A 6,368-nucleotide genomic window follows, 5' to 3' on the forward strand; every position below is an offset into this window, starting at 1 on the left:
TGAGTTTAACTTTGGAATTTGGTAGATGTCAATCATGAATAGACCCACAAAAAAAAAAAAAAAAAAGTCAAACACCCATGCATGAAAACATACAAGAGCTCTGCAATTTTGCTTTAACCCTTTGAGGGACAGTGGTTACGACAGTGGACAGCTTATCTTGTGAGCAGGTTACAGGCTGCATGAAAGGGTTTTATTTTGTTTTGTTTTCATTTCCACGACTCCTGAAAATCTGGTTAGTGAGTTTGTCCATTAACTCTGACTTCAAAGAGTGTGACGCTCGTCATAACATGAAGCAGGTGTGATCCTGATGTTACCGTTTTGCGTTGATGAATGTTGAGAGCGTTGGTCCGGCATTTAAAGGCATCTAATGGCCTCACTTTTTGTACCCGTTTGACTCTTGGATGATGAAGTTGTTCTTCTTCACCCTTTACTCTTCATCAAGTCTTTTGTTGAGCGTCTGCCAAGGCGGAGGCCATCTGTCAGGATGCAACCGCTGCTGGCCCACAGGCAAAAAAAAAAAAAACATTTCGCAAATTCAATCCGTGTATTATAAAGAAATAGGAATGGAACACAAGTGGAGTCGATCATCCAAAACACATTCATGCTGCGTTATTGCGACATGAGCATCAATCACTTCAAGCACATAGACACATTATGTACACACTCAGGTACATTCGCTCAAACACGCACACACACACACAGATGCAAAGACAGGTAGGCCAGCTGTTACAAAGTGCGAAAGGTGCACACCCTGCTGAGCGTCTGCCTTTGCCAAGTGATTACCCGGGGGAGGCTGTGCAACACACACACACACACGCACACACGCACGCACACATGCACACACACGAACAACGCGCATCCTCCAGTATCACGCGTGACTGTTATGAGAATGACGTCAATGACATGTCAATGGTGTCTGTTATGGCGACGACAACGGCGTAGTTTTTTTGATGTTGACGATGATTTTGATGACGTTGTTGATGTTAAGGATGTTCACAACGCTGTTCATGATATTCGCGTTGACGATGTTGTGGTTGGACACAAGTGCAACTTTATGAAGAGCATGTTACCTTACTGTCTGTCTGGAATTGAGCAGAGGAAATGGCCAATGTTTCTTCTACTTGACATCACACAAACACAATCACATCTTGCTGAACAGATCAGAAGAATCTTGGAAGGCATTTTTAGCCCCTCAAAAAACTACCATGTATATAGTAAGGCGTTTTTTGCCCAAAAAAAACGACCATGTATAGGAAGTCGTTTTCAGCCCCAAACCCCCCCCCCCCCCCCCCGACCATGTATGGTAAGGCGTTTTTAACCGAAAAAAACGACCATGTATTATAAGGCGCCATTAGCCGAAAAAAAAGATCATGTATAGGAGGACAATTTTAGCCCAAAAAAAACGACCATGTCGAGTAAGGCATTTTTGACTGAAAAAACTCAGACCAAGGATAATAAGGTGTTTTTTTGCTGAAAAAAAAACGGTCGTGTAAAGGAAGGCGTTTTTAGCCAAATTAAAATGATCATGTATGGTAAGACATTTTTAGTCGGGAAAAAAAACAGAAAGGTGGTCCCCCCCCCCCCCCCCAAAAAAAACGACCATGTATAGTAAGGCATTTTTAACCCATAAAAACAACCGCGTATAGAAAGGCATTTTTTGCTGAAAAAAAACGAGCATGGCATTTTTTGCTGAAAAAAAACGACATGCAAGGCGTTTTTTGCCCCAAAAAAAGACCATGTTTAGTAAGGCGTTTTAGCCCCAAAAACTGACCATTTATAGTAAGGCGTTTTGGACCGTAAAAAACGACCATGTAGCAAGCCGTTTTTGACCGAAAAAAACGACCATGTCGTAAGGCGTTTTTCGCCGAAAAAAACAACTACGTATCGTGAGCCATTTTGGGCCAAAAAAAACCCGATCATGTATCGTAAGGCGTTTTGGGCCTAAAAAAAAAAAACCATGTAAAGGAAGACCTTTTGGGCCGAAAAAAATGACAATGTCTAAAAAGGCGTTTTTGGCCGAAAAAAACGACCATGTATAGTAAGCCGTTTTGGGCCGAAAAAAACGACCATGTGACCAAGTGTTTTTGGCCGAAATAAAACGACCATGTATAGTAAGGCTTTTTGGGCCGAAAAAAAAATGATCATGTCTAGTCAGGCGTTTTTGGAAGAAAAAAAACGACCATGTATAGTAAGCCGTTTTGGGCCGAAAAAAACGACCATGTGACCAAGTGTTTTTAGCCGAAACAATACGACAATGTATAGTAAGGCGTTTTAGGCCGAAAAAAACAACCAGGTATAGTAAGGCGTTTTTGGCTGGAAAAAAACCCACCATGTATAGTAAGGCGTTTTTTGCCGAAAATAACGATCATGTATAGTAAGGCTTTTTGGCGGAAAAAAAAAACGACTAGATGCGAAACCAATCAACTCGGGTGGCATTTCAATGTCTTTTCATGTAGAGTAAAGTGTTTTCGGCCGAAAAAAAACGACCATGTATAGGAAGGCGTTTTTGCCGAAAAAAAACGACCATGTATTGTAAGGCATTTTTAGCTGAAAAAAAAACGACAATGTATAGCCAGGCGTTTTTGGCTGAAAAAAAATGACGATGTATATCAAGGTGTTTTTGCCCTCAAAAAACGACCATGTACAGTAAGGCTTTTTGGGCCAAAAAAATGACCATGTATACAAAGGCGTTTTTGGCTGAAAAAAAAGACCATGCATAGAGGGCGTTTTTAGCGGGGAAAAAACGACCATGTACAGTAAGGGTTTTTTAGCACCAAACAAACTACCATGTATAGTAAGAGGTTTTTATCCCCCCCAAAAAACGAGATGGAATCGAACGCTGCACCTCCGCATTGCAACTACAACGCACAAACCATTCGATTACCAGTCAGTTGATCAACACTCACTTTATATTTTCCACAGGTGTGAGTGTGAGCCCGAATCGTGCAGAAAAGAGGATCAGAAAAGGTACAGCCAGACACATTTTTGAGAAGACAGAGGAAGGACAGAGCTGGATACGAACCTTGCACCTCCACAGCGCAACGCTGACGCACAAACCATTCAACGACCAGGCAGGTCATGACCATGATACATTGTCCCTCTATAAGACCGTTTTTTTAAATGTGAGCGCAAGGATAGGAATGATTTTTTTGTAATTTTTTAGTGTAGGAAGGCATTTTTCACAACAACAACAAAAAAGACCATGTACAGTAAGGTGTTTTTGGCTGTAAAAAACCCCACCATGTATAGTAAAGCGTTTATGGCTGAAAAAAACGACCATGTATAGTTAGGTGTTTTGGGCCGAAAAAAACGACCATGTATAGTAAGCCGTTTTTGGTTGAAAAAAATTACCATGTATATCAAGGTGTTTTTAGCCCTCAAAAATCATGACCATGTATAGCAAGGCGTTTTCTGCCGGAAAAAAAATCAACCATGTATAGTAAGAAGTTTTTTGCTGATAAAAACAAACATGTATTGTAAGGCGTTTTTGGCTAAAAAAAAATGACCATGTACTGTATATCAAGGTGTTTTTAGCCCTCAAAAACCCGACCATGTATAGTCAGGCATTTTTGGTTGAAAAAAATGACCATGTACAGTATATCAAGGTGTTTTTAGCCCTCAAAAAAATGACCATGTATAGTAAGCCGTTTTTTGCCGGAAAAAAAAGAACCATGTAAGGCGTTTTGGGCCAAAAAAAAAAAACCGACCATGTATAGTAAGGCATTTTTAGCCCCAAACAAACTACCATGTATTTTCAAGCGTTTTTGGCCGAAAAAACCCCCCAACCATGTTTAGTAAGGAGTTTTTGGCCGAAAAAAAAAGACCATATATAGTAAGGCATTTTTGGCTGAAAAAAACCCGACCATGTATAGTAAGGCGTTTTTGGTTGAAAAAATGACCATGTACTGTATATCAAGGTGTTGTTAGCCCTCAAAAAAATGACTATGTATAGTAAGGCGTTTTTTGCTGGAAAAAAAACAACCATGTATAGTCAGGCGTTTTTGGCTGAAAAAAATGACCACGTATATCAAGGTGTTTTTAGCCCTCAAAAAACGACCATGTATTGTAAGGCTTTTTGGGTCGAAAAAAACGACCATGTATAGTAAGGCGTTTTGGGCCGAAAAAAAACGACCATGTATGGTCAGTCTTTTTGGTCTGAAAAAAACGAACATGTCTAGTCAGGCGTTTTTGTAAGAAAAAAACGACCATGTATAGAAAGGCGTTTTGTGCCGAAAAAAAACGATCATGTGTCGTCATGCGTTTTGGGCTGAAAAAAACGACCATGTATAGTCAGGCGTTTTTGGCTGAAAAAAATGACCATGAATAGAAGGCTTTTTAGCGGGGGAAAAAACGACCATGTATAGTCAGGTGCTTTTTTTGCCGAAAAAAACGACCATGTATAGTCAGGCATTTTTAGCCCCAAACAAACTACCATGTATAGTCAAGCGTTTTTTGCTGAAAAAAACGACTATGTACAGTAAGGTGTTTTTGGCTGAAAAAAAACGACCATGTATAGTAAGGCGTTTTTTTGCCGAAAAAAACGACCATGTATAGTAAGGCGTTTTTATTCCAAAAACAAGAGCGAATCGAACCCTGCACCTCGGCAGTGCAACTACAACGCACTAACCATTCGACTACCAGTCAGGTGATCAACACTCACTTTATATTTTCGATGGGTGTGAGTGTGAGCCCGAATCGTGCAGCAAAGAGGATCAGAAAAGGGACAGCCAGACACATTTTTGAGAACACAGAGCAAGGACAGAGCTGGATTCGAACCTTGCACCTCCACAGCGCAACACCAACGCACTAACCATTCAACTACCAGGCAGGTCGTGACCATCATACATTTTCCCTCTATAAGACCTTTTTTTTTGTGAGCGCAGGGCTAAAATTTTCTTACACAATTTTTTAGTGTAAGAAAGCTTTTTTCACAACAACAACAAAAAAAAAAAACGACCATGTATAGAAAGCGGTTTTTAGCCGGAAAAAAACGACCATGTATAGTCAGGTGTTTTTGGCTAAAAAAAAACGACGATGTACAGTACGGCGTTTTTTTTGCCGAAAAAAACGACCGCGTATAGTAAGGCATTTTTCGTTGAAAAAAATGACCATGTATATCAAGGTGTTTTTAGCCCTCAAAAAAATGACCATGTATAGTAAGGCGTTTTTTGCTGATAAAAACGACCATGTATAGTAAGGCGTTTTTGGCTATAAAAAAAATCACCATGTATAGTAAAGCGTTTTTGGCGAAAAAAAATGACCATGTATAGTAAGGCATTTTTTGCTGATAAAAACGACGTTTATTGTCAGGCGTTTTTGGCCCAAAAAAAAACGACCATGTACAAGTATATCGTAAGACATTTTTTACCGAAAAAAACGACCATGTATATGAAGGCTTTTTGGGCCGAAAAAAATGACCATGTAAAGTCAGGTGTTCTGGGCCGAAAACAAACGACCATGTATAGTCAGTCTTTAGGGGCCGAAAAAAACGACCATGTCTAGTCAGGCGTTTTTCTAAGAAAAAAACGACCATGTATAGAAAAGCGTTTTGGGCCGAAAAAAAACGACCATGTATCGTAAGGTGTTTTGGGCTGAAAAAAAACGACCATGTATAGTAAGGCGTTTTTGGCTGAAAAAGACGACCATGTATAGGAAGGCATTTTTTTGCCAAAAAAAAAACGACCGTTTATTGTAAGGCTGAAAAAAACAACCATATATAGTAAGGGGGTTTTAGCCCCAAACAAATTACCATGTATCGTAAGGCGTTTTTATCCCCCCCCTAAAAACAAGAGGGAATCGAACCCTGCACCTCAGCAGTGCAATTACAACACACTAACCATTCAACTACCAGGCAGGTCAAGACCATGGTACATTGTCCCTCTTTAAGACCGTTTTTAAATATAAAAACGCTCAAGGCGTTTTTGGCTATAAAAAAAATCATCATGTACAGTAAAGCATTTTTGGCCGAAAAAAAACGACCATGTATAATAAAGGCGTTTTTAGCCCATTTTTAGCCGAAAAAAACGACCATGTATAGGAAGGCGTTTTTGGCCGAAAAAAACGACCATGTATAGTAACGTGTTTTTGGCCGAAAAAAACCGACCATGTATAGTAAGGCGTTTTTGGCCGGAAAAAACGACCATGTATAGTAAGGCTTTTTTTGGCCGAAAAAAAACGACCATGTATAGTAAGGCGTTTTTAGCCGAAAAAAACGACCATGTACAGTAAGGCGTTTTTGGCCGAAAAAAACGACCATGTATAGTAAGGCATTTTTAGTTAAAAAAAGCGACCATGTATAGTAAGGCGTTTTTAGCCGAAAAAAACGACCATGTATAGTAAGGCGTTTTTGGCCGAAAAAAAAAGACCAT

This window comes from Hippocampus guttulatus, chromosome 16, assembly GCF_054856545.1.
Source record: "Hippocampus guttulatus isolate MCC_2025c chromosome 16, RoL_Hgut_1.0, whole genome shotgun sequence".
Classification (NCBI taxonomy): Eukaryota; Metazoa; Chordata; class Actinopteri; order Syngnathiformes; family Syngnathidae; genus Hippocampus; species Hippocampus guttulatus.